The following is a 7856-nucleotide window of genomic DNA, read 5'->3' as shown; positions in this document are numbered from 1 at the left end:
TTTAAAAAGTTTGGCAGAGGCCAAACTGTGGGTTCAGGCCAGCTGGGGGTAAAGGGAGACCCTTTTTCAAAAAAACCAAAAAAAAAAAAAAAAAAAGGTATTGTGGGCAATAGCATGCGGTTTTTGTCTTGTCTTTTTGTCTCTTAGTTTTATAGTTTTAGGTCTTATATTTGAATTTTAAAAAATGGATGGATTTGTGTTATTTATTTGTGAGTGCACTGGATGGCGGAGAGAGCATAGATGACCTTCTTTATCCAAATAAAGCTATATTTCCTCAATTGTATGTGTCAAAGTGACTTGTACAATATGTCACTGAGTCATTGCCAAGTAGATATTTATTTACAATGAAGCTTATAATCCCACTGTGTTCTCACACAAAAAAAGGATGTTCGTAAGTTCCAGGAAGGTCAAAGTTAAAAATAGAGAGCAATGAAAAAACTATTATACAGAGAGAAGATTAGTATGGAGGTCGCAATATAGAACATTTGATGGGTAGTGTTTTCTCATCTTCAAAAGAGAAGGAATAATCTTTTTTTAAACTCAGGGACATGGAGTTAGAAATGCTGTCACACCAGCGCTTCATTCAAGAAAGCTTTTAGAAATTATGCCTGAACTCTCCTACTGGGTGATAGTCAATAGTTCTACCTGACAGTCAACCCTCTCAGAAACCTGAACATGGGTAGAACATATTTTCCAAAAACCCACTAATCATTGTAGACTCCTGGTAGGCACATCCCAAATTGTGCCAAGGGAAGGTTACAAAATAAATAATACCACAGGCTGAACAAGATACACACATACACACAAAAAAAAAGAGAAAAGAAAAATGCAAACTGAGCCAGGAATGGTCTATCACTGAAATAATCCAAGCTGTCAGATGGATTGAGGTCACCAAGATCTCCCTAGCAAGTATCAGTCCACTAAGGAACACATAAAGGACGGAAGGTAAGGAGAGAAAGGAAAGAAAATATTTGGACCTGTATAATGAGGCATGCCTTTGATCCAGCACTTGTGAGGCAGAGATAGATGGATACCTGTGAGTTTTAGGCCAGTTTGGTTTACATAGCAAGTTCCAGGCCAACCAGGGCTGCATAGGGTCACCCTGTTTCGTGTCATGTCATCTCTACCTCTCTACCCTCCAAAAAATCAAAAAGGAAAGAAAATAATAAAGCAATATAAATAACAAATGAAATAAATAAATAAAAATTATGATCCGAGCTTGTCTGTGGTGGTTACACCTGCAATCCCCTCACTTGGGACTATAAAAGGCAAAAAGGTGGCCATGAATTTGAGCACAACCAGGAATACATTGGGACTTACTCTCTAAAAGACAATGTGTGTACATAGTGGACCAGCAAGGGTTCTATCCCAGAAAATAGGATTAGAGAACATCTCTGCTAAGTGCCTGCAAAAGTCACACAGGAGCTTATAAAGAGTTACAGCCTTTGGGTTAAGACACTGAATGTTTCACATTGAGAATGGGGACTGGTGCACAGCTTAAATGGGTTATCATAAACAGCTCCCCCAAGAAGGAAGTGAATTCCCCTTTCAGAATGATTTGTTAATGTGTGAGACGTCCTGGAAGGAAAATTGAGGAAAATGCTCAGCAAATAGGACGGGGACAGGGCCAGTATTTTGTGTGTTTTATCATAAAAGACATCCCTTCCAAAACTCCTTGGCCAGCCAACACCCAAGAACCCTCTGGGATCAAACTCGGGTGGAGACTGCAGGGACGACCAAGATTCTAGCAATGTGCTCTTTGATAATGCTTCAGGCCAAGCCCTTCTCTGTGGCAGCTCCCCTTGCAGAAGCTTCAGGCCCAGGTACTGCCAGTGCCACTGCTGATGCTCATGGAGCCCACAGGGCAGAAGAGAAGGCAAGGCCAGGGGATCCCAGGGCCTTTAACCAGATCAAGGTATGGGAAGTTCAGCTACCAGAGCCACAGAGGGAGGGGAACAGAAGTGAGAAGTGATCAGGAGGAGAAGGAAGGGACAGAGAGACCCTACTTCCAGTAGCCTATGGTGAAGTCACTGAGAAGGGTGTGTGGTGTCAATGTTTCTGATGCACTTGTGTGGAGATTAGAACATCTTGCTGTGGGTGACAGGTGGCATCAAATAGAGAGCAGTGAATAGAAGAAGGGAAGATAAGATCACAGCCAGAACCCACAAACCAGGAATGGCTGAATGGGAAATTTTTCCTGGCATGGTCTTGGCCCTTGGCTTCAGATATTTTTTACTGGTAGGCACATTGATTTGTGTTTTTTTTTTAAAGTACCAAGTGCCAAGTGCTGTAACATTTTTCCTTCCTCTTTCAGAGCTTGCTGGTTGCCATCTGCTTTACAGTACAGGCACTCACAGTGATTTGGAGGCTGATCCATCTTGTGTTAGAAAAACATGAGGGCCACCAGCGTGCCCTGGGAAAGGATTCTGGGACAAGCTCTTTGGTGTGGTGATTTGAAATATTTGGGAGATAAAATGCACACAAAGCTTTCCTTTTGGCATGCTTTTTAGAAGTTCAGGTTCTTGTACACTTACTTGGAGAGGCAGGGCATACATTTGTCCCAAACCAGTATAATTCTAGTTAGAGTGTTTGCACTCCCAAGACCACTTCTTCTATGGGAGAATCGATCTTACCTGATGACATGGTCTCTTCCTTCACACAAATCCTATAATCGCTGATTTGGACAGCAATACAGGGACTCAAGCAATAGTTAAACTGGTCCCTGGGTATGTGAAATAATTTGTTGATACTTCAGTTTTCCAGCCATCAGAACTCAGCTGTGAATTGTGCTCCTGTCCAAAACCCTAAGGATACTTAATTCTTTTGAAAGTTTCAACACTCTCCTTGTTAACCAGAGAAAAAAATGTAATGCAGACAAATCCACTTTAGTGCTTCTCCAACTTCTCTGTCCCTCCAAACCAGCAGGAGAACTTGTTAATATAAAGATTGCTGGATTCAATCTAGAGTTAGTTTGTCAGTTTTGGCATGGGGACCTGAATGTAAATCTCTAATAAATTCCCTGGAGCTGTTACTGCTATATATCTGGTGCCCAAAATAGCACTGATATTGATGAACCTGAAACTGTTACTGGGCATATCTCTGTGAGATGGATATCAGCCTAGTCTAAATAGTTAGTTCCAGGCAAGCTGGTACTACAGGGAGACCCTATCTCAAAAATACCAGAAAAAAACACCCCACATCACATGTGTATGTGTGTGTGTGTGTGTGTATCTGTGTTGTGTTGTGTGTGTGTGTGTGTGTGTGTGTGTGTGTGTGTGTGTGTGTATGATATGGGTATAAACATGTCCATATTTTGTGTATATATCCCATCCATAGAAACGGACATGAATCTGAATCTACCTATTGTTTTGTCAGAATCTCTGAAACAAGAAATTCTCAATGTTTCCACATTTCCCTTAGCAGTGCTAAAACCTACAGAAAAGAGAAAGAGAACAAAATTCAAGAAATGGACACATATGGATGAAGCTGTGGACTTAAGTGACCAGAACTAGGAGGTGAGAGTTGCTCCTAGTGCCAGGGCACACATGTTCCATTTTCACTCCCAGCATGGCATTTCCTGTAGCATCCTCACTTGTAGCTCCACTGACATAAGACCTCTGTATGGAAGGACAATCAGATCTGAACAATAGCACAGTACAGAGGAAGACATATGCATTTTGTTTGTACAGTACATTGAAATCTTTGGTGTATTTTTAAATATTTCATTTACTATTTTTTTGTTTCTGTATATGAGTGTACTGTCTGCATGTATCTAAATGCACCCATGTCATGCAATGCCCACAGAGGACATCGTATTTCCCTGGAACTGGAGTTATGGACCGTTGTTAGCCACCATGTGGGTGCTCGGAATCAAACCTGGATCCTCTGCAAGTACAAACAGTGTACTGGAACACTAAGTCATCTCTCCAGCCCCTTTGATGTATTTTTATTTGCACAATTTTATTTTACATTGAAATGTTGTATGTGTGTATGGGGTACAGTGTCATATGTGTGCACTGTGTAATGATCAAATCAAGAAAACTAACATTTCTACCTAAAATACTTTCCTTTATGAGTTTAACATTTGAAACATCACTTAAGAGTTTTGAAGTATGTGGCACCTCATTGTTAATAATTGTTGCCGTTCTTTTCAGTACAGCTCATAAAAGATTCCTCCCATCAAACTGAAAATTCAACTCCCTTCAATTACCAACCCTCCGTTCTCCACACCTCCTATTCTCCAAATCCTCTAGGTACAAATGCATGTGATTGTTTTAGATTCCTACAGTATGTGAAAAAATAGAGAATTGGTCCTTTTATGCAGGCTTGGCTGTTTGCATATCAGACAGATTTAAACTGTGATCTTGCTAATAATTTACATTGTTATGTGTCAAGGGGTGGGTGAATATGTGTATGGGTAGGTGCTTGTATTTGCATGGGTTCACTTTTCATTTGTAGGCTAATATTTACCTGTGAGTGCATGCATGTTCAGGCTGGAGGACAATTTCCCACAGCATTCTTCAGTTCTCTACTTTTTTCTTTATTAGACAGGGACTCTTACTGGCCTGGACATCACCAAGTATGCAGAAAACGACAAGGTTCTTCCTGTTTCATCCTCCCCAATTGTGAGCCACCATTCTCTCTCTCTCTCTCTCTCTCTCTCTCTCTCTCTCTCTCTGAATACATATATGGTCCTGTGTATACATGTCCCTGTGTTCACATCTGTTTATATTTGTCAGCCCATGTGTATGCATGGGTGGTGTGGTGCTCTGGGATTGATTTTTGATTTTTGAGCATCTTCTTCAATGGCCCTCTGTGATGACTAATCCTGGGTGTCAACTTGACTGGATCTGGGATTAACTGAAATGAGAGAGAGCTTCTTAATTGGATTATCTGAAGCTGGAAGACACACCCTAAATGTGGGTGTTATCTTCTGATGGCAACCCGTATAAAAGGCCATGGCAGAGGAGAATGCCTGGTTCTTGCCTTCTCTCTCACTGGTGAGTTCGTCTTGCTGCTGTAGACTGAAGACTAGCTGATCTTTTGGAGTTTGTCAGACCTTCAGTGCCAGATTGGGACTACTGAGACATCCAGCCTCATGGACTGAGCGACTACAGATTCTCAGCCTCTCCAGTATGGTGCAGCCATTGTTGGACTACTCGGACTCTATCCTGTGAGCTAAACTGATAAATCTCTATACATATATATTCATTCTACCGGTTCTGTTTCTTTGGAAAACCCTAATACACCCTCATATCTTATTTTTTTGAGACATGGTTGTTCACTGAGACTGGACTTTATGACTCAGTTGGACTGGCTAGCCAGCAAGCCCCAAGGATCCTTTTGTCTCACTTTCCTAGGGTGGGATTCCAAGTTGTCCCTCCCAGAACTTTTTACATGGATTTGGGGATATGAATTCAGGTTGTCCTGATTATAGAATCAGCAACTGTGACCTTTCCACAGACCGCTGGTACATTTTTTTTTAACCTTGGTTCTTGGGATCCCATGCAGCTCCTTACTTTTGCAAGACATGCATTTTATAGTCTTTATCACTTAACCAACCGAGCTACCACCCCAGCCGCAGAATTTGCTTATTTTTGAAGGTTATCAAGATTTGTACTATATTATTCCCAATTTTCTTTAACCAACATCTGTTGACAAACATGTAGCTTGATTAATTTCACTATTGTAGATAATGCTGAAATCAGTATTGGGATGCATGTATCCCTTCCAATTACCAATTTCATATCATTTAGATGTGAAAAATGGAGTCTAAGAATATAGCTCAGTGATGGAGCTCTTACCTAGCATGTGCCTAGATGTGGATTTTTCATTAAAACCCATAATGAAAGGATGATTCACATACATAACCTATTGTAATCTTTGCTGTGTTTTGTTTTAGTTTTTTAAAGGATATGTTTATTTAGGTTTCCATAAGGGACCTATTAATTATTTTCCTCTAGACAATGTACATTAATTCCTTCATCTACATGTTCCCCAGCATATCTCTCTCTCTCTCTCTCTCTCTCTCTCTCTCTCTCTCTCTCTCCAGCCTGCTCATCTTCACTTATCCAGAGGTGTTTAGATATAATAGAGTACCATAGATCAGTATTTGCATTTGTTTATTTGGAGATGAAGTCCAAATAATCATACCAAAGACCAGTGTTCCATAGTTTTCTGACTATATTTTTGTCTAGCAGTTTTACAGTTCCAGGTCTTCTGAGTGGAAATAGGAAATATATTTGTTTGTGATGCCCATTATTGTTCATTTTGGATGGTGGAGCTAAGATGATTTTCTTAAACAAAAGAAAGGCATTTTTCTGCCATTATAGATTTCAAAACTTGTTTTAGCACAAAAATAAACAGCACAATGTACGTGCTTTATTTAAAAATCCTCTGTGAATTTCCGTTTACAATGGAATGTATACTCAAACGTCCTCCATTTTAAAAAATGGAGTTTTTTCTAATTTCCAGTAATAAACTATGTGTGAAATAAGAATCAGAAGGACATTTGTGATGGACTACTTGTCAGAGAAAACATATTAGTAGTCAGTATGGAGAAAGTAATGCCAGTAGTTTTGTCATCACCCTTGATAAAATCTCTCCTTCCACAGAAGACATAATCATTGTAAGGTGGGGAGAGAGATCAGAAGTGTTGCTGTTGCCAAGCTTCATTTAAATCCTCCTTCGGAGATTGGCTCTTAATTGTGTCCTGGAAGGAGGCAGTCCACAGATATATCCATCTTTCCCACCTGCCCAACAGCCTGAAAATGGCTAGGACATATTTTCAGAAATTTAATTAAACATTGTAGGCTCCTGCCTGGCTGCCTCCTAAATCATTTCCCGGGCAGGTTACCAAATGAAAGCCCAGACAAAAAACAGAGACAAGCAAAAACAAGGAAATCCACTCTGAACCAGATGTAGTGGTTCGGTGGAACGATCCAAGCGCTCAAGAGGATCAGGCCTCCACAGGCTACTTAGCAATTACCAGTCCAGTGAGGAGCACATCATGAAAGAAAATTTTGGAGTTCTTTTTGAGAAAGGGTCTCCTTGTAGCCCCAGCTGGCCTGGAACTCACTATGTAGACCAGGCTGGTCTTGAACTCACAGAGCTCCACCTGCCTCTGCCACCTGAGTGCTGGAATTAAAGGTGTGTGCTACCACATCTAGCCATGAAAACATACTTAAATAAAATCAGCAAGTGATCCAAAGAAATAAAAGGAAGAAAAGTCAAAGAATCAACAAAACACAATAAAAGTAAAGCAACTCAAAAGGTAGTTGTGTGGCGTACTCCTGTCATCCCAGCACTTGGACGCTGAGTCAGGCAAATCACTATCAGTTTAAGGCCCTTCTAAGCTTAAATTTCGGGCCAGTTAGAACTACACAATAAGTTACTATATAGCAATTATCCATTACCCCCAACACACACACACACACACACACACACACACACACACACACGTACAATTCATTTCTATACTTAGTGACAGCAGACTGGCCATCCAATCCCTGAGTCTTTGGTTTAATTTAATGTCTGTCCTCATCAGATATGCAGTGTAATTTTGGCAGTAACTAAAACTTGAAGAATATATGGAAGAAAATGTTTCAGCTTCAAGGTTTAACCCATCAGAAATGGTGCATGAGAGCTGGACCTTGTTCAAGAGCTCAAATGGATCGCAAAGCTTGCAAGTCAAACTTGAATGAAAAATTGGAAAAATTTTCAGCTGAAGACTATAGTAACAGGCCCAGCATTTTATGTGATTTAAAAAAACATTTTATTTATTAATTTTACTTTATGTGTATGCATGTATTGCCTGCATATAGGTAAGTGCACCCGTGTCATGCAATGCTTGCAGA

The 7856-nt window shown here is 40.3% G+C and overlaps 1 long non-coding RNA gene across 1 annotated transcript in view; it reads left to right on the top strand.

The window, feature by feature from the left end:
- LOC103733653 overlaps nucleotides 1-4628 on the top strand; it is a 9257-nt gene extending 4629 nt beyond the window's left edge. The window contains exons 2-4 of the long non-coding RNA XR_607248.1: nucleotides 3424-3515; nucleotides 4155-4253; nucleotides 4548-4628. This is a non-coding gene — a long non-coding RNA (uncharacterized LOC103733653). The remainder of the gene's footprint in view (nucleotides 1-3423; nucleotides 3516-4154; nucleotides 4254-4547) is intronic.
- Nucleotides 4629-7856: the final 3228 nt, after the last annotated feature.

Source organism: Nannospalax galili, unplaced genomic scaffold, assembly GCF_000622305.1.
Source record: "Nannospalax galili isolate Female #2095 unplaced genomic scaffold, S.galili_v1.0 scaffold671, whole genome shotgun sequence".
NCBI lineage: Eukaryota > Metazoa > Chordata > Mammalia > Rodentia > Spalacidae > Nannospalax > Nannospalax galili.
The sequence above is the reverse complement of the archived record's forward strand: the minus strand, read 5'-3'. Positions and strand labels throughout refer to the sequence as shown.